General features: G+C 41.3%; 1 protein-coding gene across 2 annotated transcripts in view; it reads right to left on the reverse strand.

Moving 5' to 3' along the window:
* VSNL1 (visinin like 1) overlaps positions 1–24,776 on the reverse strand; it is a 158,303-nt gene extending 133,527 nt beyond the window's left edge. The window contains exon 1 of one of the 2 annotated variants that reach the window (XM_073335965.1): positions 24,506–24,776. The gene's annotated coding sequence lies outside the window, so the exon portion shown is untranslated. The remainder of the gene's footprint in view (positions 1–24,505) is intronic. The other variant, XM_073335964.1, reaches the window with a different exon arrangement.
* Between the last annotated feature and the right edge of the window lie 1,886 nt (positions 24,777–26,662).

Consider the following 26,662-nt stretch of genomic DNA (forward strand, 5'->3'; position numbering starts at 1 on the left):
GTTCTGCTTCACCCAGGGTGGAAGGTGAACTCTGCAGAGGCACCTCTGAACTCTGGGTCTGCACTGACCAAGGACAGCAACTGTGAGTGGGGTGAAGAGAAGGGACGGGCATGTTAACGGGTCTTTTGGGTTGCTGGACTTAAGAACCTGAGGGGAAAAGGACACTGTCCAACTTTCTTGGGGTGGGTCTTTTGCCCAAATTAATGCCAAGTTACTCCTCTCCTTCTATTAAAAGTTTATTTTCTACACTCAGATTCTGTGCTGGTGAGTGGGGAAGTATTGCCTCTTAGAGGCGCCCGGGGTGGTGTGTAATTTTCCCAGGTTGCTGGGTGGGGGCTTGAGCCAGTTCTGTGTTGCATCGATGGAAAGGAACCCCTAGATATTGAACCCAGCCCTGGCTCCACCTGGCAGAATGGTTACATAGCTATAGACCTGTTAAATGGCAAAGCGTTGCTTGGGAGGTGCAAATGGAGAGGAACAGCCATTTAAGCCCCTATGAACAGGGCATAAATTATGTGAGCCGTTTGGGTTCTCAGATAAATTGGACACCCACTCTCAGTGGTCTGCTGGATCTTTGGCTCTTTGTCTTCCTTCAGTGGCCTTGCACTTGGAAACACTTGGGACCCATTGTTGGATCAGAGGTCACCAGCAGTGATTGAAGTAGGTTCACTGGGCTTGATGGTAGTGATATTTTCCTTGGATAAACTGCTCTTGGACTGCTGCTTCACCAGCTCTTTGCAGCAGCAGAAGAAGAAAGGTGGCACTTGCCACTTTCCTGCTGGAGCTAACTCCCTTTCTAGCATGACCTGGTCTGGCTACCTACTGGCCCAGGGAAGGGAAGGCTTGAAAAATGTCTTCCTGGGCAATGCAGTGAAGAGAGCTGCCCCAGACCACAAAACCAGCAGAGCTCACTATCCATGTACTCTGTCTAGGAAGAGCTGCAGAAGAAGCAGATTTTCCAGTTAGGCTTCTCTGTTTATCTGCTATGCTGGGATCAAGCAGAGACATGCCAGGCCATGTGCTGCTGCAGTGCCTCAGGAAGAAATGAAATCCAAGAGTCAAGTGACTCAGCCCCTTTGAACACCTAGAAGATCTGATTTAGTTCCAGCCAAATTGAAATCCATTTCCACCAGAAATGTAACTTTTAGGCTTTTATTTAGTTTAGAACTGCTTGAGATCCAACAACTGTAACTGTAAAAGTAGAACAAAACAGGAGGGCTCTTCTTTTCATGAAAAAATTGTCCTTTTTATTGATTAGCTCTAATAACATATTTTTGTAAATGTTTTTTCAATGGTTTAGCCATCCTTCCACTGTCTCACCCATTCCCTCCTGAAATAAGCTGGAACAGATAATAGCTCCTATTGCCAACTATTTTATTACAGTGACAAATCTCAGGCACTCCCCACGGATTAGCCAGAAGGTGACTAACTATGCCCACGAAAGCTTATGCTTTAATAAATTTGTCAGTCTCTAAGGTGCCACAAGTACTCCTGTTCTTTTTGCATGTACGGACTAACACGGCTGCTACTCTGAAACCTGTAACTATGCCTGGTTATTGGGCTGCACTCTGAAGTGTTCCTTTCTCATGATTTCCCTTTCCTTTATTCATGCTGAAACAGATACCTTGATACATCTTTTATGATACCCAAGGGGAGAACTATTTGTAAAGCGCATATTGCCACAAAGTCTGCCTGGCACGCAATCCAGCTATACAGTGCATGAGAGTTCTGCCATGTGTGTATTCTGTCATGAAGAACACAAATGTGAACAGACTTGTTGCTGGTTTTTCCACAGATGGCTACTGTTTTCAAACTCAAATGAGAAAATAACCTGGGACCTCATTGTTCCTCCACTGTACTTTATAAACCATTGGTGTATGGACAATTTTCATGCAGAGACAAGATGGCTGAGATAGTATCTCTTATTGGACCAACTTCTGTGTGTGAGAGAGACAAGCTTTCGAGCCTGAAGAAGCACTCTATATAGGGTTGCCAACCATCCAGGATTGTCCTGGTGTCTCCAGGAATTAAAGATTAATCTTATCATGTGATGAAGCCTCCAGGGATACATCCAACCAAAATTAGCAATCCTAGCTCTATGTAACCTCGAGAGCTTGTCTTTCTCGTCAACAGAAGTTGGTCCAATAAAAGATATTACCTCATCCATCTTGTCTGTCTCTCTAATCCCTGGAACCAACATGGCTACAAAGCACTGCATCCAGTCATTTGTGAGTGATAAACTCTGCTTTTATTCTACCATTGTACCATAGACCTAACTAGGAAAAAAAACCAAAGAAACTCCAAAACAAAAGGCAGTAAAAAAGAATCTACGGACAGACCAGTGTTTGAGCCTACATGGAACAGCTGGTTTTGTAATTCAGTGATAGTGAGGATATCTACCTCCTACACTATCTCTAAAGAGTCCAACTGCTATCCCAGTAGCACATTTCTGCACAAGTTCTCGTATTATTATTATCAACAAGACCCATTGTGAGATCTCAGTGGATGTACCACAAAATCTTGTGCAAGATGTGGAAATTCCAGTTGATTTCACTTTATAGAGTAATGGTCCTCGTATTTTGGCATATCTTTAGATCATGCTTTAAACAACTTCTTTGTACTGAACACGTATGATTTTGCCTAGAAGTATTTTTAACATGATTGTCTTCAATTTTATGAAAAGAATTACATTGTGTTTATATTTTGAAATAGATGGTGGGATAATATTACCCACTACCCATGAAACCTTGATTTGAAAAAAATACAGGGTGGGGACTCAAACATTAATATCAGCTTTGACATAAGGTACCCCAAAGTAGCATGGGGTCAATATGGTTTGAAATAGCTTAGCTGAAACAATCATATAACTCTTGCTGTGCTGGTACTCTGAAAGGTAAAAGAGAAAAGGTTTTCTAAAAGTGCATAATAGTATATAGCACCAGACTGAAAAGCAGAGTAATTGAATCGGCTTCCTGTTTTGAACTCCAGATTTCATTCCGAAAATCCCCTTTTCAAATACTAGCCTTTTTATTGTATTATCCTTGAGATGTGTTTTTGCAAGATACACAGGATACCAAAATATATAAAGGGACAATGTAAACTACAAATCCACACAATTTCAAATGGAATTAAGAATAAATTCAGTTACTACACCTGTCTCTGGGTCCTTTCTGCCAATTGCTGGTGTCTTACAATCAAATTTTACAAATTTTTAAAATGTTTTGATTCCTTCACCTCTCTGACTACTGGAAAGACCCACACGAATGACAGACAAGACTAACTGATTATACATGGGAAACAGTTAAACTATCTACACACATAATGCTGAAAAAAGTACATATGAAACAAAAGACAAGAGAGAAAATATTTTCTTCTCTAAGCACTTTCAGTTACACAAATCTTAGAGGTTATTTGTAACAATAGTTGGCAAAATACTGCAGACAAAAGGGTGATTTAAACTGACAGAGTCCGTGTAAATACAATGGAGCAAATCCTCAGCAGGTGTAAATTGGAATAGGTCCATTGACATCAGTTCAATGGAGCCGTTCCGACCTTATACCAGCAGAGAATCTGGGCCACAATACTTTAAATATTAGCTTTATTTCATTATGTGTATCCATACATACCGTACAACACAGACATTTTCCCTTATAGGGCCTGATCCAAAGCCCACTGAAGTCACTGAAAATCTTTGAGTTCAGATCACGTATATACAGCATATCTTTCTGGCAACACATTTGACTTTCACTTCATAACTGAGTACCATTACATTTTCTTAAACTACGTCTATAAGTAATCCAAATAATAAATCTGTGTTGTTAACGTATTAAGTGTTTGTATATCTATTCTCGGGGTCATTGCTGATTTAGATTGCTCCAGGGAGAGGTAAAAGCAAACATATTGGAAAGGATATTTCACTATCATCATGCTGTGTATTTGAGACTTCATAGTTTAGGTTTAAGTTAATTATATACTTTTATGTGTTTTTTATGTGTTTTTTGTACTTTTATGTGTATTATCTAAAAAAGTTACAATTAATGTTTTACACTTACAAAAGAAAATTAAACTAACAACATAACAATCCTAATTATTTAAACTCCAAGTATAAAATGCTTAGAATTTTCCATATTTTTTCATTTATATGAACTACTCCCATGATTAGTCTTATGGGACTAGTCTCCTCAATAAGAATTTCCAGGATTCGGCCCCTTGTAGCTGACAAATGAAATAGTGTTCAAATTCCAATCATTTTATACTTTCATTTCAAATAAATTGATTCATATTGTCAAAGAATGTTGAGATCCTCCCACAAAAGGAACTATATAGTGATTGTCACAGTTTCAGGATATCTGCACCTGTATTCTTCCTCCCACCATCCCTTCCATGGTCCACTCCAGCCAGGTCTCAGGATTCCAGCTATCACCTGTCTCTGGCCAACTCCCTTCAGATCAGAGGTAGGGAGCCCCTTGCCTTACACTGTGATATCCCCAGCAAACCCATCTATCTAAAGGCCAGTACCTATGCTTTGCTTTCAGGCCAGCATCTGTGGTTAACATTTCTCCAGGTGCTATAACAGTAGTTACCTGTTCCCACACAGCTCTTTCTATGCAAGCACATTTATTCTTCAGCTAAATGCATTACACAGAAAACATAATAAAAACAATAAATGTTCTGACACACATGCTACAAGCTTACGAGTGGTCACCCATTAGTCTTATGTGGCCCTAGTAGCCCAAGGTCTTTCCAACCCTTTTGCAGGGGTTCGGGCCCTTGGACAGACCGTCCTTTCTGTTTGCTGGATCAGGAAGAAGGGCTCAAGTTAGTTCAAGTTCATCCTTTTATACCAAAAGCCCTTTTATTGTTTCCTAGTCTCTGAAAAACGCAGTCTGAACCAGTATATGTATGGAATGTCTCTAGAGTTTTTTTCATCTCGGTCCCTTAAGGGCCGAGGACATACTGGATGCTTCCTGGAGCAGCGCAGAGCCAGAGCAGACAGGGAGCCTGCCTTAACCCCGCTGCACTGCTGACTGGGAGCCTGAGGTAAGCGCAGCCCAGACGGAGCCCGCACCCTGAACCCCCACCCACACCCTAACCCCCTGACCCAGTCCGGAGCCCCCTCTCGCACCCTGAACCCCTAATTTCTGGCCCCACCCTGAAGCCTGCACCCCTAGCTGGAGCCCTCACCCCCTCCTGCACTCCAACCCCCGCCCCAGCCCAATGGAAGTGAGTGAGGGTGTGGGAGAGCGAGTTACTGGAGGGGGGGAGCTGGAGTGAGTGGGGGCGGGGCCTCAGAGAAGAGGTGGGGTAGGGGGCAGAGAAAGGTGTTCAGTTTTGTGCAATTATAAAGTTGGCAACCCTACCTGAATTAAAATTTCTATCTAAGTTTCAAACAGAGATGCTTGACACTTAGCTGAAATTGAAATGCAGTCTCAAGGTAAGAAAGTCAAGCTGAGTTTGCTGTTATCTGCTTATTCACAGCGCTGTCATCTTGGATTTCATGTCAAGATGGGGATGCTGTGAATAAGGTCATGTCAAGTTCTAGAAATTTACCAGCAATACTACAGGTGTATTATCCCTCTCATAACTGTCATGAAGAATGAAGCATAAACAACAGAAAGTGGATTCAAATGCAACAGGGTTAGAAATGTGTGTTATTTAAATTCTTCAGAATTAGGACCCGATCATAACAGTGTTGTACTGCTATAAAAGCAAGACTGTAACAGCAATATAAACAATCATAAGATCAATTAATCCTGGGACTTACTGATGACAGACCTATAAAGGCTATCCAATGCAGTGTTGTTCCCCACAGTACATTCTTCAGCCCATTTCTGAGTCTAGTTTCAAACGTTTCAAGTATTGGAACTTACACAGTTTAATAAATGGCTCTGGCCCGAATCCTGTAAGGAGCTCCAAACCAGACACAGACCCTCAATGCACACAGAGCTCAGTTGATAAATTGGAGCATATGTATGGAAATGTGTCCTGACATTCAGCCAAAATATTCCTCCACTCACCTTCATATCATTATTCCCAGATGATTTGTACCACCTTAATTTCTCTCCATTCTCTAGGATCTACATCCTTCATCTATTTATGAGTGTTCATGTCATTCATGCACAGACACACACACGTTTTATCATGATTTACCTAACTAGTTACTGTAATCTTTTCACAAAAATCCATTAATCCCCTCAGCCCTTAAATCAATTCGTTTCTCTTCTCTGATATAGCCTAGCATTACTCTGACATTTAAGAATACCGATTAAATGGGGAGAAGCTGTTCAGCTGGAAATGGCAAGAATCAGCTACATCTTTACTAACGTTCCGTTTCCCAACACGTACTTTGAGACTCCTTAGATTTATCCTTCCTCTGCTCCAACAGTTATTTTCTCTACAACATCTACAAAATTCATCTTTTTTTCTCTGTCTCTCTATGGTAAAATTCATTTCTATACTTGGTAACTTCCTACCTCAAACTAGTCTAACCTTCTCCTTTTTAGCCTCCCTATCTTCTCTCTCTCCCTCCTTCATTCTGTTCAGTATACTATAACCCAAATCATCTTTCTCTTCTATCATCCTCATTATATGTTCCTGTGGCACTCTATGCTTCAAAGCAGCATCCTGGAACGCCCATATTCACCACTGTCATATAATTATGATACTTTTGTACAAAGTATGCCTTATGAGGTATCATTTTAAAAGTTTTGATCTCTTGAACATTAATATCCTTTTGGATTGTATGCGCTATCGTTGCATGGGAAGTTATGAAGTTTTACTATGTGTGTGTTACTGAAATATATTGTGAGGTTGGGAACTCCCACAAGCAGCCTTTCAGACACAACAATGGGGCAGACAGACACTGCTGATATCCCATTAAAGGAATCCACACTCCTAAGGACTGTCCCAGGAACTATATACAATGGAGACTTCTCAGAGATAGCACGTAGACAATGGAGACTACTTGACTCACATCACAGCAAAGGGTCTTTCCAGGAAGCTTTCCAGCAAGACTGTTATTAACTGCTGCTTTCAAATTAGCTGAACCAAATAAACAAATAAATTCATAAACTGGGAAGGAGGACAGAGTATGCAGAAGTATGTTAATTTTTTCATGAAACTTCAGACATTAATGAGACAGGCTTAGTTCAAGCCCTGGTGAGTAATATCTATGCTTAAATATTAGACTGTGGGGATTTACTGGATATTGTATTGTGGCTATTACAATCCCTAGCTGTTGCTCTGACCTATCTTTATAAAGCTATTCTGAAAGTTTCATGAACCTTCTCTTATCTCTGTAGAAAAGATGACATTAATGCATTGTTCTTGTTAATTATTTATATATATTGCTGTTAGTATATGTACAACTGTACAAGAGGTGAAATGTGTCAAACAAGTAACAGGACCCTGTTTTTAACACCTGGCGGTTTAAAGGCATGAAGTGGAATTTTCAAAATCATTTACGTGACTTAAGGAGTACAAGCCCCATTGAAACTCATCAGCACCACCCCAGTTTTCAAAACCATAAAAGGGTGTTTTCAGGCTTTCACATAATCAAAAAAGATTGAGGTAAAACTGCTTCTACTGTTGATTTTAATTTTACCCTATATACGTCTCCCCTCTTCCCAAAATTAAAAGAATAAACCAAAAATGTAATGGGGTGTTTGACAGTCAAATATATATTTATATATATTCATATATATTACTTATTTAACAGGAATTTCTAGTACACCCTGCAGAAATTCAGCACTGTGTAAGGCTACTGCTTCTCAATTGCTTGTAGTTATATACTGTAAATATTTTAAATTCAGTGAAAAAACATTTAAAGGTTCTATTAATCTAAAGTAACATAGCTCATATATAATTTCAGTTAATTTACAAACAGATCTTGGTTTATTCTTGTTCAAAGAGAGCAGGATGTGCTTTGTGACCAAAGAACATACATTACTGCATTTTATTACCTAACTAACAATGTAAACACTATGGTATTGAGAGGTAGATACATGCCGACAAGCAGACACTTGATCCTAATACAATGAAAAGAAACAGATAATATGTTGTGCTAGGTCATTATAGCATTTTAAACCTTTTATTTTCCTCTTCATACCATGCCACTGTTCTGTACTTGAAAGCCAGCAGAAGTCAATGGGAATCCAGGCTCTGATCCTGCCATCAGCTCTATACCTGCAGACCCTTGCATTCATGTGGAGCTCCACAAGAGTTATTTCGACTTCACACAAGTGCAAGACTTGGCCATGCACATCAAATTGCAGGAGCAGAGCTTTTGAATGTAGCTCAATATCAGCAGAGGCCCACTGAACTATGTATAGATATACTAGATCATTGGTTCTCAAACTGGGAGTCGGGACCCTCAGGGGGTCGCAAGGTTATTACATGGGGGGTTGCGAGCTGTCAGCCTCCACCCGAAACCCCACTTTGCCTCCAGCATTTATAATAGTGTTAAATATACTAAAAAGTGTTTGTAATTGATAGCGGGGGTCGCACTCAGAGGCTTGCTATGTGAAAGGGGTCTCCAGTACAACAGTTTGAGAACCACTGGAGTAGCTAGACAGAAGGCAGTAGTACCTGAACCTCTGACATTGTACTCTGGTTCAGGAGCAGCCCTTCTGAAGACAACAGCAGTATACAGAACAATTTGTAAAAAAAAAAAAAAACCCAACAACAACAACAACAGAAACCTGCTCTTGAAATATATTTTAGTTATACAGAAGCTGGATTCAGTCCCTGCTCCCAAATATGAATTGTCCTAATATAATTCCATGGAATCCTTGGATATATTTTTTATTTTCATACTATTATTAACTGTGATTATATATCATCATGTTATATATGAATATTTACATAGCATGTAAATGTACCTACCGTAGTACTTTACAGAACATATAAACAGACAATCCAAAAAGATTATAATCTTAAGGCATATAGTTGAGACAGGGAGGAAAGAAAAGGAACAATTAAAAGAGGAGATGCAGAAGAATGTACAGATCAAGAGGGGATGAGATGAGGCAGAGGCAATCCTGAAAATTCCAAGTTAGATCTCAGTGTAACTATGTGAGAATCTTGAATGAGTAATGTTACTCTCTTACCCATGTGGAATTTGTGTATGTATGTATTTAATATGTATGCATTCCAGTAGCAATTGTTATGTGCGAGGTATTGGCCCCTCACAGAAGAAGACACAGTTCCTGGCCCCCAAAATCAGTTTAAAAAAATAAGAAAAAGCTTTACGTTAAATAACTAGCCCAATACTTGTCTCATGTACTCAGAGCACACCCCCACATATGTGGATGCTCTTCTTGTAAGCTTTAATGTAAAAAAATACAGGTACGTGATGATCCACTCACAATATCTGAGGAGGAAAATAGAACCTTATCGTCTACTTCTTTGGGCACTTGGATATGACACTGATACAATAGGCACATTAGAAATACCCTAGATAGACAAAATAAGACATGTCAGTGGTTTTCCATCTTTTCTATATTGGGACCACCTTCTCATCTAGCTGGGATCTAGGAGGGATGCACTTTCCATTCAGTAATATGGGAAAGAGGGTGGTTGTGACCCTTTGACAACTGATCCCCTGGTTAAGAATCCATGAGATAAACTTTTTTTAAAGATCAAAAATAGACAAGACATACAGACTTCAAGGGCCAAAAGTGTGTGGTAAACTACATGCATACTTTTTCACTCACTCAATGTGCACGCATGCTACGGGCCTGATCCCAAGCCCATTGAAGTCAACAGCCATTGGATCATGCCCAAGGATACTGATACATCCAGACAGATGCCAAAGTGTATGTGCAATTTAGTTAATGTGCATTTGACAATTTGGCCCTGTCTGTCTAAAACATTTTGTTACAAATGAACAAAAATATTTACAATAAATTTTATCCCTTTTGACCTCCTTGTAAAAATCAATTATATCACCTTAAATTTTAATTCTCAAACTAGATTCTAGTTCCAAGCATCCATGGTTTCACGTTTAATTTAGATTTAGAATCACAGGACTGGAAGGGACCTCAAACGGTCATCTAGTCCAGTCCCCTGACTAATAAGTATTATCTAGAGCATCTTTGACAAGTGTTTGTCTAACCTGCTCTTAAAAATCTCCAATGATAGAGATTCCTCAACCTCCCTATGCAGTTTAGACCAACCTAAACTTCTCTTGCTGCAATTTAAGGCCATTGCTTCCTGTCCTATCCTCAGAGGCTAAGAAGAACAATTTTTCTCCCTCTTCTGTGTAACAACCTTTTATGCACTTAAAAACTGTTACCATGTCCCCTCTCAGTCTTCTCTTTTCCAGACTAAACAAATCCAATTTTTTCAATCTTCCCTCATAAGTCATGTTTTCTAGACCTTTAATCATTTTTGTTGCTCTTCTCTGGACTTTCTCCAGTTTGTCTGCATCTTTCCTGAAATGTGGCACCCAGAACTGGACACAATACTCCAGTTGACGCTTAATCAACATGGAGTACAGCAGAAGAATTACTTCTCATGTCTTGCTTACAAATACTCCTGCCAATACATCCCAGAATGATGTTCGCTTTTTTTGCAACAATGTTACACTGTTGACTCACATTTAGCTTGCGGTCCACTATGACCCCCAGATCCCTTTCCGCAGGACTCCTTCCTAGGCAGTCATTTCCCATTTTGTATGTGTGCAACTGATTGTTTTTTCTTAAGTGGAGTACTTTGCATTTGTCCTTATTGAATTTCACCCAATTTACTTCAGACCATTTCTCCAGTTTGTCCAGATCATTTTGAATTATAATTCTATCCTCCAAAGCACTTGCAATTCCTCCCAGCTTGGTATCATCCGCAAACTTTATAAGTGTACTCTCTATGCCATTATCTAACTCCCTGATGAAGATATTGAGCTGAAGCGGACCCAGAACTGCTCCCTGCAGAACCCCACTCATTATGCCTTTCCAGCATGACTGTGAACCACTGATGATTACTCTCTGGGAACGGTTTTCCAACCAGCTATGCACCCACCTCATAGTAGCTCCATCTAGGTTGCATTTCCCTAGTTTGTTTATGAGAAGGTCATGCGAAACAGTATCAAAAGCTTATAGAAGTCTTTTCCAAGAAAGGGGAAAAAAGCTCCACAGAGTTCCTTAATGTCTCTACTCATGTATATAATTTGAATAATATGCGTATAAAATTAATTTTTGGTACCACTTACCAAAATACAGCATATGTTCTGCTGTAATGAAACAACATTATCCAATCAGATATGTGCTGGTTAGTTAGTAATCCTCCTAAAGAATAATTTTTGGGCAATGTTAGCCACGTTGGATATTTAGTAGCTATTAATTCTAGTGACTAGCCACGCAGATTTGAGATGGACTAATGTTATATTTTATTAATTCCTCCAATTACATCATGAACAAACTAGTATCCTTTTACATATTTGCCTCATTCCATCAAAAACCATGTGGAATAATCCCTAAAAGCCTCCTATGTTAAACAGTATCTCTTCTTTCATTGTTTATAAGCCTTTCAGTAGCTTTATATTCCATCTAAACTATACCAATAAAAAGAATATAAATATACTTCTTGTGTTCTGAACTATCAACTTTTATAAACAAGATGTTCTAATTTTAAATTACTCTCTTCTGGATTAAAAACATAGATATTCTCAAGGTCCACAAAGAAGATATCCTTTAAATTGTATTTAGTACCATTTAATATGGAATGATTTAACTTTTCTTCTGGATTAAAAATATTTTTATTAAGTATGTGGAACTGATCCTTTATTAAATTATTCATTTCCAGTAATGCACTATCATAAGTGTAATTACTTCTTAAAATATTGAAATCAAGTTATAGATGCTTTACAAAGTCTGTGTTTAATAAGTGGCGTGGTTAAGTTTAATTTAAAAAAAAATTACTTTGGGGAATGGCTAGCTCAAGGACTGGTAATGGAATATAGAACCTGGAAATGAGATATAAATGTTGAACAGTGAGGGTAATTAAACATTGGCACAGATTGCTAAGGGATGTGGTAATTCTCTATCATTTGGAGTCTTTAAAATCGAGACTGGATTTTTTTTTCTAAAATATATGCTCTAATTCAACCAAAACTTATTGGGCTAGATATAGGAATCGCTGAGTGAAATTCTATGGCCTGTGTAATGTAGCTGGTCAGAGTAAATGATCATATTGGTCCATTCTAACTGTAACAATCTTATGACTCGAAAACCTTTTCTCTCTAGGTCACTACATAAAGTCAGCAATGATCGAAAGTCATTATCATCAAAAGGATGAGTAGGGCCCCTATATAAACTAGTCTAAAAATTACTAAAATCACCATTACAGCTGACATCCTTACTGGCAGTTTAAAAGAACAACTGCATGTCAGCTTAGACCAATGCAGCAGAGTAGATACACTCCCTCACAGTTAAAACAATCAAGTTAATTCCATTAATTGATATTGGACTGACTGATTTATCTAATGCAAACAGAGCCTACACTAAATAGTCAGAGAGACTCTGGCCTTGACTACACTCCAGAGTTTTGTCAACGCAAGTTACACCGATGATCAAAAACTAGTATAATTACATCACTTGTGCATGTTCACACAACACTCCTTCTGTCAGCAGATAGCACTGACAGAGAGACCAGTGCACTGCCAGTAGCTATCCCACTGTGCTATCCACCACCTTCAGCAGCTAGGAGTTGTGGGAAGGCAGAATGCATCACAGCACTTGATGGGTGTGGGCTCAATGTCCCATAATGCAGTTTTTTCCATCCCATCATTCCATGGGTCTCTGACAGTTTTGTGGCATTTTTCAATGGCCCCGCTTACTGTCCGCCAGCCATCTCTGTATGAAAGGATGGATCCTGCACTGCTCTCTCCTATTGTGGTCACTGTTATGAACACATTGCAGCTGGTCATTCAGTATATCATGAGCACCCAATCTGAACAGGAATCAGAGGTGCCTGACCTGCCGTGTGCCATGGAAAGAAACAACACCAGATTACTTTTGGCATTCGACAGCTGCACATGGCAGATCATGGCTTTTGGACTCGGGAAACAAGCACTGAGGGGTGGGATCGTATCGTTATGCAAGTCTGGGATGATAAGTAGTGGCTGCAGAACTTTCAGATGCAGAAAGCCACCTTCCTGGAACTGTATACGGTGCTTGCCCCAGCACTGTGGTGCAAGGGCAGAAAAATGAGAGCTGCCCTCTCAGTGGAGAAGCATGTGGCGATCAGAGTGTGAAAGTTGGCAACTCCAGACTGCTACCAGACAGTTGTGAATCAGTTTGTAGTCAGGAAGTCCACCACTGGGGCTGCGTTAACCCAAGTGTGCAGGGCCATTAATCACATCCTGCTATGAAGGACTGTGATTCTTGGCAATGTGCATGAAATAGTGGATGGCTTTGCGACAATAGGATTCCCTAACTTCAGTGGAGCAACAGATGGCACACATATCCCAATTTTGGCTCCAGACCATCCTGTGATGGAGTACATCAATACAAAGGGGTACTTCTACATGGTATTGCAGGTGCTTGTGGATGACCATGGCCAATTCACTAACATCAGTGCATGGTGGTCTGGAAAGGTGCATGATGCATGTATCTTTGGGAACACTGGCCTGCACTGAAAGTTGCAAGCAGGGACTTGTTTTCCAGACCAGAAGATTCCAATGGGGGATACTGAAATGCCCACAGTGATTCTGGGAGACCCAGCTGACCCCTTACTCCCATGACTCATGAAACCTTACACAGGAAATCTGGACTGCAGCAAGGAGCGCTTCAACAATAGGCTGAGCAGGTGCAGAATGACTGTAGAATGTGTCTTTGGCAGATTAAAAGCTCATTGGCACTGCCTTTATGGCAGGCTAGACCTAAATGAGGAAAATATTCCCATGGTCATAGCAGCCTACTGTGCACTCCATAATATTTGTGAGGTTAAGGTTGAAAGGTTTCCTCCAGGGTGGAGCACGGAGGCAGATCTCCTGGCAGCTGATTTTGAGCAACCAGATACCAGGGCTATTAGAGGGGCACAATGTGGGGGGGGGAGGGGGCTATTCGAATCAGGGAGGCTTTGAGGCACCATTTTGACAATGAGCTCCAGTAAGGTGTCTTTCTATATAGCACTCTGCCATGCTTTAACTTGCCATCTTGCATGAAAATTTTGATGATTCCTGACCATGATATGTACTCAACAAATGATCAAATTGCCACTGTGTACCCATTCCAGCAGCAATGACCATATGTAGGAGACAAAGACTGGTTATCTTTAAGAGAGTATGTCTTTATTAAATACCAATTAACAACACTCACAAAAGGCTTGGTGGGAAAGGAGATAACAATGAAGGGCAGTGTAGGCTCTATAGTTGTGTGTAACTCCAGCTATTATTTTGGAAGCTGTTCAATGGGGTGGAGTGAACAGGGTACCAAGACAGGCAGGGAAGTTGCAAGGAATATGTGGGAGGAGTTTGCGGAGATCATGGAAAGTAGTTCTCTATTGGCTGCAGGGGGGCTGAGCATGCATGAATTCTGCCTGTAGTGTGATTAGGGACTTCAACATCTCCATTTGCTTCTCCATCACTTTTATCATCTGCTCCTGGACCATTAAAATTCGCTACTGGCTCTCCTTTCTGTTGTGCCTGTCTATTTAATCATTTTCTTTTGAAGTCTCTCTCTATGCCCTGCGTTCTTGTTTTTCAGCCTCTGATGATTGCAGCACCTCTCAAAACATGCACTCCTTGCTCCTCCTTGGTTGCTTCCTTATCTGGCAGAGGTGCTCCGCCCATGTATTGGAGGTTCCCCTGAACGCCACATCTGCACAAACACAAGAAACAATAAACAGAAGCATGATTGTTAGTGCACACACAGCATCAAATCATTATAGTAAAATGCACCTTTTTAAAAATATGAATCAGCTTCTCCTTGTCCTTTGGCAAGCACACAGCTTGGCGAAAGCCCTAAACATGGTGAGTCCATGGGAGGGAGGTGGGGTCAAGATGGGGCAAAGAAACTTGGTGTTTTTTTAAGGGGATCACTGCAGTGACTAGGGACAATATTGTAAATTCTGCCACCCTTTCGCACAGACAGGGGTCATTGAAGGTCTCTTTCCTGAAGGTAAGCAAGGATGCAAGGGTGCATCTCCTTCACGCGTGCAGCTTCAGACCTGCTACCTATGCTGCTCACCTGTGTGCTGCTTTGGTCCCAGCACAAGTGATTGCCGATTGGTGCAGGAAAGTTCCCTAAAACGAGTGAAGGAACAAAGCCAAGGAACCTTCGGCAGAGGATTCGCGAGTATGTCCAGGAAAGTTTCTTAGATATCTCTCTGGAGGATTCCCGTGAAACCTTGGTGTGCATTAACATGCTGTTCCGCTGTACCGCTTAGCTGCACAGTGGAATGTGAAGCACAGGCTAACACAGCTAGTCTTGTACATTTTTATCCCTTCACCCACTTCTAGAATATACAAAGCAAAGAACAGCTCATATAACCGAGCAGCATCAACTCAAAAAGATCACTTACCAAAGCTCGCCTCTCCCGCATCATGTGCACCAGAGATAGACTGCTGGGACCAGCTAGACCGCTCCGGAGAGGGAAAAAATGCTGACACGCCACATATCTGGAAGACCCTGCTGTGTGATCCACTTCATTTTCCAACTCAACCACCTTGTCCACAACTTCGTTTTCTAAGTTGAGTCCGCAGAATGCTGTCTCCAGCCCTGCCAAAGTATCCACTGGACTCTTGGCGGTGGAGGTGGGGTCGCCGCCAAGGAGGGTATCCAGCTCTTAATAGAAGCGGCAGAATCTTCGGCCAGCACCAGAATGATGGTTTGACTCCCTGCCTTCTGGTACACCTGCCTCAACTCCTTTATCTCCACATGGCACTGATGTGTGTCCCATTCGTAGCCCTTATCCAACATACCACAAGAAATCCCATCGTAGGTATAGAAGTTCCTACAGCTGGAGTGGAGCTGGGATTGCACAGCCTCCTCTCCCTACCATATCAGCAGCTCCAACAACTCAGCTGTACTCCAAGCAGGAGAGCGTTTCCTTCATTGAGCTGCCATGGTCAGCTGGGAAGACGCAACGTGAGCTGTCCACGCCAAGCAAACAGGAAGTGGAATTTCAAAAATTCCCAGGCCTTTAAAGGAGGAGGGGCAGAAGTCTGTGTACCTGGATGCAGGGAAGCAGAGTTCGAACTACTGACCAGAGCAGTCAGGATGGGCACTGTGGGACACCTTCTGGAGGCCATGTAAAGCGACATAACCAAGCGCAGTGTCTACACTAATGCTTTGTCGATATAACTTTGCCGCAAAAAACTGTATGGCTCTCATTGAGGTGGCTTTATTTTGTCGGCAAAGCAAGGGAGTTTTGTCAGCAAAAAGCACACTGCAGTGTGTACATCTCCACTGATTTGTCAATGAAAGCTGACTTTTGTCAACAAAACTCTCTAGTGTAGACAAGGCCTCTACTCCTCTCTAATGCCCACCACTTATTCCTGCCAGTATGGAAGCATGTTGCTGGGGCATTATGGGAGCTATGCAATGCCACTGCCTATATCTTACTGTGGCTTTTGGGGTGTATAGAGGACTTCAGTTTCTAGGGCTACCTATCAGATATCTTTGAAAAACACTAAATTTACGTAAAGGGAAAATGTACAACCTTTTTTTGGTTTTGTGAGTGTTGGGGTGGAGGGGAAAGGAAAGATATTTCTAACTACAACTGTCTGACAAATAAGAGAACAGCTATAATTAGATAATCCAAGGTGTCAAATAAGGTGTAGGATCTACTAACAAACCACACACTGTAATTCACTGTGATACAGGCTTTTTGCCACAAGAAACCACAACCCCCACTAACTAAATGGGAATGACATGTACACATGAAATACAATCCTGCTCCCATTAAAATAAATGGGAAAACTCCCACCGAGTTCATTGTGAACAGAAGGGGAGCATGAAAGTGAATCTTTCATAGGATCCCATGGTATTTATTGAACCTTATAATGGATCTCTGTGAAAACACTGATATTGTTTTGAATTAATCATCCATTAAAAATCACAGTAGCACTAACTCTAATCACAGAAACAGCTTTCAGAAGAGCTAGGTGTTTTAAAATGCATTTTTTTCTTGAAGGAAATTATTCAGCTACCATTATCTCAATAAATTACATCAGCTAAAGTGTAACAAAGTCTTGTTCCTGCAAATACCTGAACTTGGCTAACTTAGCCCAAATTCTTCTGTTTGTTCTATACAGGTTTGGCTCCAAAAAGTTACTTACGTGGGGTCTGTTGTGGGCAGAATTGTTTAATTGATGGTCAAATATATTCAGACACCAAGATATAATTGTCTACTATGTTTCTGGTGCCAGAATTTGAGACAGTATTATTTTTAGCACAATAGACTTATTTATTTCTAATTACTTATGTGAAAATTATTTACTTGAGGTCAATTCTGAATTTCTTATTTTAGCTAGAATAATCTGTTCCCTAGCCTCCTCAGAAAAGTAACCACTAGAAAGATTGCTGGATATCTTTATATGCTTATTTTTAAATGTGTGTTAATTTAAAAGTTTCAGTGCAAAAGAACATCATATCACTCCTACCCTTGCCACAACTTTCCACTTCCCAGTGAGCAAAACACCTCTCCTCTCCTCCAGCTCCCTCCTTAAACACCATTTATTTTGCTAAGTCTTCCAGCTATGAGATCACCACTGACAATTTGCCTCACTTCTCACATTTCTATTATTATCCCATGGACCATATTGATATGGAATAGATTGAAATGTCCTCAGGATTGTCTTTGCTGTAAAGTTTTAAAATAATAATTATTAACATGTATCAAACAGCAATACTAATCATATGGATATGGAGCACTGTCTGGAGAATTTGGATTCCATAAACAAGAACAATTATTTCAGCAGTTGGTGACAGCCATGTTCTTGCTCCCATATGTTTCATTCTGTTTAAAGGGCATTGCACCCATTTTTTCTCAGACTCTGACATTCTTGGCACTCTGAAATTTCAAAAGATAATAAGCACCTTTCTACGTGAATGAGCTCAGGAGTTTGAACTAAGATGGCAACATGAGTGTTTTCCCATGCCTTGCCAGTGGTAGCATCCTACCCAAAACGTCATCTTTGCAGCTGTTCCTGTACACAGCATTTCTCTAGCTTACAATTTCTTTTCACTATGCTGCTGCTCTACCCAGTACTCCTGGGCTAATGCCATGTGCAGAAGTTACAGCACAGGGCATGTATTTTCAGTTTAATGAGGGAAAATAAACAGTGAAGAGCACAGGAGAGAGCGAATATGAAGAAGCAAATAGGACTAATGCATGCAAAATCTGGAAGGGAAGGAACAAAGCTACAGTGGAAAGAGGGCAAAGAAATAAACAGAATGTGAAGTCATGTGAGACACAAATGCAGGAGTAACAGACACACATGTGAAAGGTGCAGATGCAATAATCTGATGGCACCATAACAAACTGCAGGACTAAATTTCAGTCAGTGACGATTGGGATTAGGAGCTCTGCAGAGGGATCACCCTGTTCTCTAACAACCGTAGGCTAAATTGAAGAACTAGGCAGAGTAAAAGTCACCATGATGCAAGACCTCTGCAATAGTATTCCTTTAAGACAGCTCTAAAAAGAAAGGGGAGAGTAGATATTTAGTCCAGTCCACACTGACAAAACAATGAAGTATAAAAAGTGAGTTTAAAAACCATACTCAAGCTGTTTTAAAACACCGTAGGCAAGAGACAGGACAAAATGGAAAGAAGAGGGTTGCAACATTTCATGATATGTGACAGATACCGGTATTTACAATTCTAATTATGTTTAAAACAAGCTTACCCATTAAATCTAATTTCTAATTGCCCCGCTTCCATAATTAAATCAAATGTAATGTATGTTGTTATTTTAATCATGGTTATAGGCTGATCTTGCATTCTTTGCACAGCCAAAACACCTGTTAAAATCAAAGGGAGTTTCAACTGCTTAAGGCATACAGAATTGGGTCCATTATTATGAATGTGAGAAAAAGATAAATGTAAACACTGCATATTGTATCTATAACTATCTTTCTACCTCTCTTTGTATAAATGATTTGATTTCAATCAGGGATACAAAATATAACAAAATTAGAATCCCAAAATAAAAAATTAAACAAGTGAAAATTTGATGAATGGAGCTGGAAGATCTGAAATAATAAGATACAAAAATGAATAAGGGGAAAATTCGAAGACAATGTGTTTAAAAAAAAACAATAATGTTATTGGCCAGGAATTTTCTCTATGAAAGTTCTAAAATTTAATTTATTTAGGTTTACTTACCTAAAATGATAAGGAAGCAAAATTTCTGCACATAGGGAACATATGGACTTAGATCTAGGTCCTGCCCACTGCTATACTGGGGGTGAAGCTGTTATAGAGAACAAGCTGCAGGGAAGTATCACTCCAAAGCACTTAAGAAAGCAAAAGGGAGAAAGGTGTGGTGTCACGGCTACAGGTGATGCAGACTACACACCAGGCCCTCAAGAGGATATGGTCTGCTAGCTAGAAGGCACATATAGTCCTACAGCCAGCTAGTATATATGCTACAGATGCAGGATGTTGTATCCTGGGGCACTTCCAACTCATTTCAGCAATCAAAGTGAGCCCTGTGGTGATTCCCCTATCATGCCTATCCATAGGAATTCTACCCTGGCCACCAGGATTCCAACAGCAGCAAACTCATCTGCTACTGTCTTTCTTACACTGTACCCATCCACCTAGGCAACTTGTCTTGCAGCTCTGGCCAGGGCAAGATTTGACATCTTGTTTGTATTATATAAACAGGAAGATGTCAAGTTGTGCCTTTTTTTCTTCATAGATTTACACAAACAGATTGGGGGTGGGGAGAGGGAATGAAAACGTTTCTGACATTTGCTTTTACAGTATTATGGTTATGTAACATTGTGACAAACTAAACACCGAAAAGGCTAAGTACCATGACAAATTACCACAGTCCCAGGCTTTGAATCTGCTTATCAAACTAGAGAACATCTTAATAGATTTATAAGCAACGTACTAGTAAAGTGTGAAGACATTTTGATGTTTATTCTATGATTAGCTATTCCATTCATTAAATATATTTTTGACGCATATGTGGGATCTATGTATACTGACTTACATCTGCACAAACAAAATCCAAGCAGCCAAAATCTACTTGGTTTACCTCAATACTCCCTTCCCCCCAGACACACACATACACAGACTACTTCTAAAAAACAAAGGTAAAAAATGACAGGTGTAGTTATATGTCAAGGCATACAGCTGTATATGTTTAAAAGCTAAGACCATTCAAAACAAGAATTATATTCACAGTCCTGCTCCTGCTGAAGTCTATAGCAGAACTCCCATTGAATTCAATGGGAGCAGGAGCACGCCTTTTTTAAAAGGTGAGTATTGTATAATGAAAATTAAAGACATTTTTAATTTTTTTTCTTAACAGTGACAGCAACTCAGACTACTTTATAAATTTATTTATTTATTGGGAGAGCTGTGAATGGAAGGAGAAAAGTAATAAAAGTATGAATTAACTCGGTCCCCAAAACTTAAAATGGATAATGCAGAAGGCTTTTCAATGGAACTGATATTGCTAAACTGTATTCTTTACAAACACATACTGCCAAAGAAGCCATAGTATGAATAGCTGTATACATCTGAGAGCTTGCCATAGAAACAAACGGCTGTGTAAACAATATATTTTGAAGGGGCTGATAAGAATAAATTTTACGAAGATCAAGGTTGTTTTCACACCTTTCTGTTGCTCTGGTTTGTCTAGATTTTGTTGTGTATTCTGCCTAATAAATGCATTGCTTTTACTACTTAGTCTTATGTATAAATGGCCACTGATGATTCTTCTAGCTCAGCAATTTAATACAAGAGCAGAATTCAGATCCGCAAAAATGTTTGCTATAAAATGTTACCACTGTGGCTACTGAAATCATTAGGAAAGGGCCTCTATCTTTGAATATGTTATTGAATATGAATATCTGTTACATGAACATCTTTGCAACAGCATAGCATTCATACATTGATTCAATATTTCACTAACTCACCATGTCACAAGCCTGAAAATAATCATGTTTCATTTGTAATTAAAAATGGGTAGCTCTTTGGACACTGGCCCCCTTAAAAATGTCATTCTGTTATCTAAAAGGTTTCCTCTTCATTAAAAAAATTTGCATATCCGGATCCCCCTAATTCCTCCAATAGCCTTACTACAAAATCTTTAGATTCTAAATTAATTCTGAAATCGATACCTTTAAATTATCTCTCGATAGCAGATGGGAGCTTGAGGCCACCTTCGAGAGGGGAGAAGATTTTTGCAGTGGGGGACTGACAGCTCGAAGGCAGCCGTAAAAGGAAGGTCGCTTTCCACAACCCCACAAAACATACCCAGCTGGGGCTGTTTTCAGGTGCCCCCCAGGGTCTGACTTTCAACAGACTTTGATGAGTAGGAAGCAGGCTGCTCAGCATGCGGTGCCCCTCGGCAGGCAAAAATCCTCCCACTCCGCAGGGGGCTGGGGAGAGCGCCCGCCTGGAGGAGGACCCCAGCGGGATCGGTTTAGGGCCTCCCCCCGCCGTGCCAATTACCGCCGCGGATTCAGTGCAGCTACATAACGTTAGGGTGCGCCCCACCTTGATCCTCACGCACCGGCCCCCAGCCCCGCATCGCCGGGAAACAGAAAGGCGCATGGGGCACCTCCGCCTCCTGCACTCAGGACCACGTTCCGCAGGGCCACATCTCCAACAGCTTATGAGTCAATGGGCTGTGAGGCGCAGCGACAAAGCAGGGAAGCGCAGGCGGTAACGGGAGACGAGCAATGGCTCGTGTTTGTGGGGTAGGAGGCAGAGGAGGGAACGGCGAGGAATCTGCAGGGTGCAGAGAACGGCCCGGAGGGTCTAATTCCTGCAGATCCAGAAGGTGCGGGAGGATCTGGTATGTGCAGAGCGGGGCCCCGGCCAAGTCTCGTGTGTGCAGAGAGAAGGCTGCAGAGGGCTCTGGTGTATGCAGAGAACGGGTTGCAAGAGGATCTGTTGTGTGCAAAGAGGGAGGCGCGGGGATCTAGTCTGTGCAGAGGGGACTACTGCGGTGGGGGGGGGTCCGATGTATAGAGAGAGGGGACTGCAGGGGGGATCAGGTAAGAGAAAAGAGGGAGCTGCAAGGAAAACGTGCGCAAGGAGCTGCAGTGGAGATCCAGTATGCGGAGAGGAGGTAAAGGGCGGGGGAGGCTGGTAGGTGCGAAGAGTGAGCTGCTGGTTTCTGGTGAAGGGAGGCGGGTGGTCTGGTGGGTGCACAGAGGAGGTTGCAGGGAGATCGGGTACCTGCAGAATGGAGGAGGGGTATGCAGAAGGATCTGGTATGCGCAGAGGCAATAAAGGGAAGGTAAAGTTGGTGTAGAGGGGCTTGTTGGGTTTTAGTGAGAGGTGCAGGGGGGTCGTGTGTGTGTAGAAAGGAGTTGGGGGGGGGAGAAACGCTAGGGAAGGACTGGCATGTATTTCTAGCAGCATCTTAAGATACTGAGGGAGGAGGGATCTCGCTCTAAACCGCTGTTGTTACGCAATGTGGAGTTTCCTCCAGAAGTGTTCAAAGTCTTCCCCCTTCTTTCTACCAAACTGTCCCCTGTATCCCATTATTCTGGATATTTCAGCTTATGCGTGACCCTTCTGAGCAGAATGAGACACAATTTTAAAAAAACACAACTGTACTAAGCACACACAATTGTCCATGTGCTGACAAACTCCCTTTGCAATTTCAGGAATCTGCCTCTTATAGGTTGGCCAAATACCTGGGAGGGATGGAAGGAGGGGAGAAGGGAAGGTCCCACTTTTGAGGTACACCCACCCCCCGTATATGTTTCCTCTTAGCTCTCTAACTCGTTATTTTAAAACGTTTTATTCTTAAACTTCACTTTTGCTGCCCTTACCTTTCTTCCTTGTATGTACTACCTGCGCTGAGACATCCAGCCTAAATTCCCGTAGAGACTGACCTGTCCACCGTCCCTTAGCTATAAAACATGCTAGATTTCTTAATAACACAGAACACAGCAGTCAGCGACAGCAGCTTTTATGAAACCTTCTTTCTTGACTGGTTGGGTCACCGAGCAAAACGCCTCGATTCCCACACGAGCTCTGCCGATCTGCCTCAACTTGCCTCTCCTTTGTTTTGATCTCTGGAAATGAAATTCTCCTTTCGTCTCCTCTCCCTCCTTCTTCTCACGCCTTCCTTCCTGTGGGAAATGACTTGGATTGCTTTTGTTATCTCCACCCACCTCCATTTTCACCTCGTCCTATTCCCAAGTAAACAGGAACGCAGCACATCCACCGTGCAGTTTACCACATCAGAGAAGTGAGATGAGCGCGCTTATTCCAAAGCTTATTCCTGAAAATATCTTGCAGATGCACAAAAGGGTGGACGGACCACTTAAAAGAAACATCTGTCACACAAACCCAGTCTATCAAGAAAGTAATCGCAAGGATCTCTAGTAATTTGCTCTTCACAATGGGTTTGATGACCTTGCAGGGACGACTGATCTTCCTCTTAATTTTCGCATGGTCTGTTTGCACTGGAAAACATAATAACCTTTTCTCTATTGCTTTTCAAGTGATTAGAAATGTCAAAGGCTTCCAGCTATCAGCAAAACATGCCCAAACACAAATTATTAAGCGAGCGATCAATGTCTGCTTTTGATGTTGTTAGTATTTATATCATAATCAATATAGCAGGCAGTCTCTCATTTTAAAACAGGTCAAGGCAGATTGCTGTGGACACAAATTCGCTCCCTTTGGTCAATAAAAACAACAACGCACAGAAAGTATTAACAAAAGGTAAAACAATGTTACACAACTTTGCTCGTTACGATTATTTGTAAACGCTAAAAAGAGGCAGAAAGAACCATATTGCTTTAAGCTTTTAAGTACTAACATATGGCACAAAAGCCTCCTTCTATTTCCATCCTATCCTGTTCACCCACTTTCACTAGCAGACACTTATGCCACTTTTCCGGGGTAAAAGAAATTGCACCGACAGGATGTCAGACAGTTTGACACTTTACAGCCCTCCCATTTTATCCCCCACTTCTATCAGAAACGGAACAACTTCGCCATCTGCATCTAGGGATGTATGTATGTAGGGAAAGGTTTCTATTTATAGATTTAGAAATCATATGTAGTTATATTCCCCCTCCCCCTACTGTCAAACCCCTAGCGGACTTTAAAAAGTAATCCTAATCCTTAAATATCGTGCAGGCAAACACCTCACAATTCACTTTCTCTTGTCTCCATCACGAGATGTTCGCCCCCTCATCCTTTATTGCTAGCAAACAGCAGAATAATGCAAAGCCAACAGCACTTTATTGTAACCATGCAAGTCACCGCATCCATGCAGAAGATACATCGGTGCAAGAAATTCCAACCCCATCATGAACCCTAAATTATCATCCAAGAGCAAAGGGAGCACTTACAGTTTGCGTTATGTGCTGTCACCTGATGCAAAGGATAAAACTCAAAAGGGCAGATTTTTTAGAGAGAGAGAAGTATATAATTCAGATCAATGGTGAATCGGTCCCTGCCTCTCCCGCTCTCTCTGCGGCTTAAATCCCCTTTAGAGCGCGCCTGCGAGCCCAGCAGCTGCTTCCACACGATCCTCCGCTTTGCTCTGCACTGCAGATCGGGAATCCCAGAGAAATTCAAGCTTCCCTTGCTGGATGGAGCTGCCTGCGCACGCGCTGCCCGTTCCCTGAGCCGACGGAGTGTCAGATTTTGCTCGCCGAGAGATAAGAGCATGCGCATTCACAACAGCGAGGCCGCGGCTCTTGCTTCTGCTCTCACCTGCCATCAGAGATCGGATCCCTGAGCAAAACCGCGTGTGGGGGCAGGGGGCAGGGGACAGGGGAGAGGAAACGAACAAAGGGCGGGAGGGGGCGACTCAGAAAGGGAGATAAAACGGGGAAGGGAGAGTGGAGGAGCGAAAACAGAGTGACGAGATCAGTAAAACAGAGGGAAGGACAAAAAAAGGGGGAAAGAGGAGCAAAAAGATTGAGGAGGGGAAGCTGGCGGGCTACCACACTGGGGAGCGAGAAGAGAGGGGCAATCATGGAAAGACCAACAAAAACGAGGAGGACAAACGCAGGGGACAAAAATCACAACAGAGAGTGGTGCAAAAATGTATGGGGAAGAGCAAAAATTTAGGAGGAGGGAGCAGGTAAGTGCACGGGGAAAGAGTGGAAAGGAGCAAAAAAGGGAGGGTACTGAGGAGCATACCTAGAGAGGGGGCAGAGGAAAAGAAACAGGGAAGACAAGGATTAACGTAAAAGAGGGTTTTTTGGTTTTGAACATCACCTTTTCAGACCTTCTGTACACTCAGTTTTTCTTTCATCTCAAAGAAATGATCAAATACTACACACAGTTGTCCATCACTGAACATTAAAATGGATGGGGAATATAGTCTGTTTTGTCCCTGAATTCTTTCAGAGGTTAAAGAAAAAAATATCGGGGCAATACATTGCTTTCACAAAAGTGCCATCTACACACCCTTTACACACATACTGGGCTGTTTTATTGCTTGTAGAGAGTGCATTGTCACTGACCGTTTATTTCCACAACAATTTCAAACTTTTTATAAGAAAATGGATGTTAGCTGACTATTTTTAGTTTAGCTAGCCATGTTCCTTCATTTAATGTGATAAACAGGTGACTGACCCCCTTCTTTATATTGTTATTAATATTAACATTAAAAAATTGTATTGCACAAGCACCTAGCGGCCAGGGCCCCTTTGTGCAGTGTACAGACATGTAACAAAGAGACAATCCCTGCCCTGAAGGTTTTATCATCTATGGCCTTGATCCTGCAAAGATTCACAGGCTTGATTAACTTTACACAGCGTGAATAGTCCCACTGACTGTTCACAGTGCATTAAATTGAGCATTCATAAATCCATTGTGTAAGACTGTAGACTACAGGTGGATACAACAAACAGACAAAGGGAGCAAAAGGAAATACCGTAATGCTAACTGAAAAGCACTACTCATTGGAAACCAGATGTCTGACCATTTTAGAGGTTTTTTAGGCATCACACTAGAGAAGAGTTTTAAGCAAGGATTTGAAGAAAGATATTATTATTTAATTGCACACAATTGATTTAACTGCAGTTAATAATCATTATTAATTATTACTGTTAATTTATTTGTATTGTTGAAGTGCCCAAAGGCCCAACCAAGTTCAAGGCTGAATTCTGCAAGGCATTGTACGAATACATAGGAAGATACAATACTTCCCCGTAAGAGTTTCCAGTGGATCTGATTTATGTAGCATTTTAAAAATTGTATCTTTATTTACTTTGACAATTAAAAAAAATAAAATGGGGGGGGAGCTGAGAAAATTCCAAAACACAAAAACCACTTCAGATGACAAAGTTTACTTAGATAGCAAGATTACTTACCACATAATTTACAAAACAAAAACATTTAAAATAAGAAGAAGTAATGTTTGCAGTATTGATATAGCCATGGGGATCCCAGGATATGAACATGCTTAACAATCTGATCTATCTTGTATTTAGCTTGGACACTCTGGTTACCTTCTTCAGACCTGAGGAAGAGCACCGTCAAGCTCAAAAGCT

The sequence above is a fragment of the Lepidochelys kempii genome, chromosome 3 (assembly GCF_965140265.1).
Source record: "Lepidochelys kempii isolate rLepKem1 chromosome 3, rLepKem1.hap2, whole genome shotgun sequence".
Classification (NCBI taxonomy): domain Eukaryota; kingdom Metazoa; phylum Chordata; order Testudines; family Cheloniidae; genus Lepidochelys; species Lepidochelys kempii.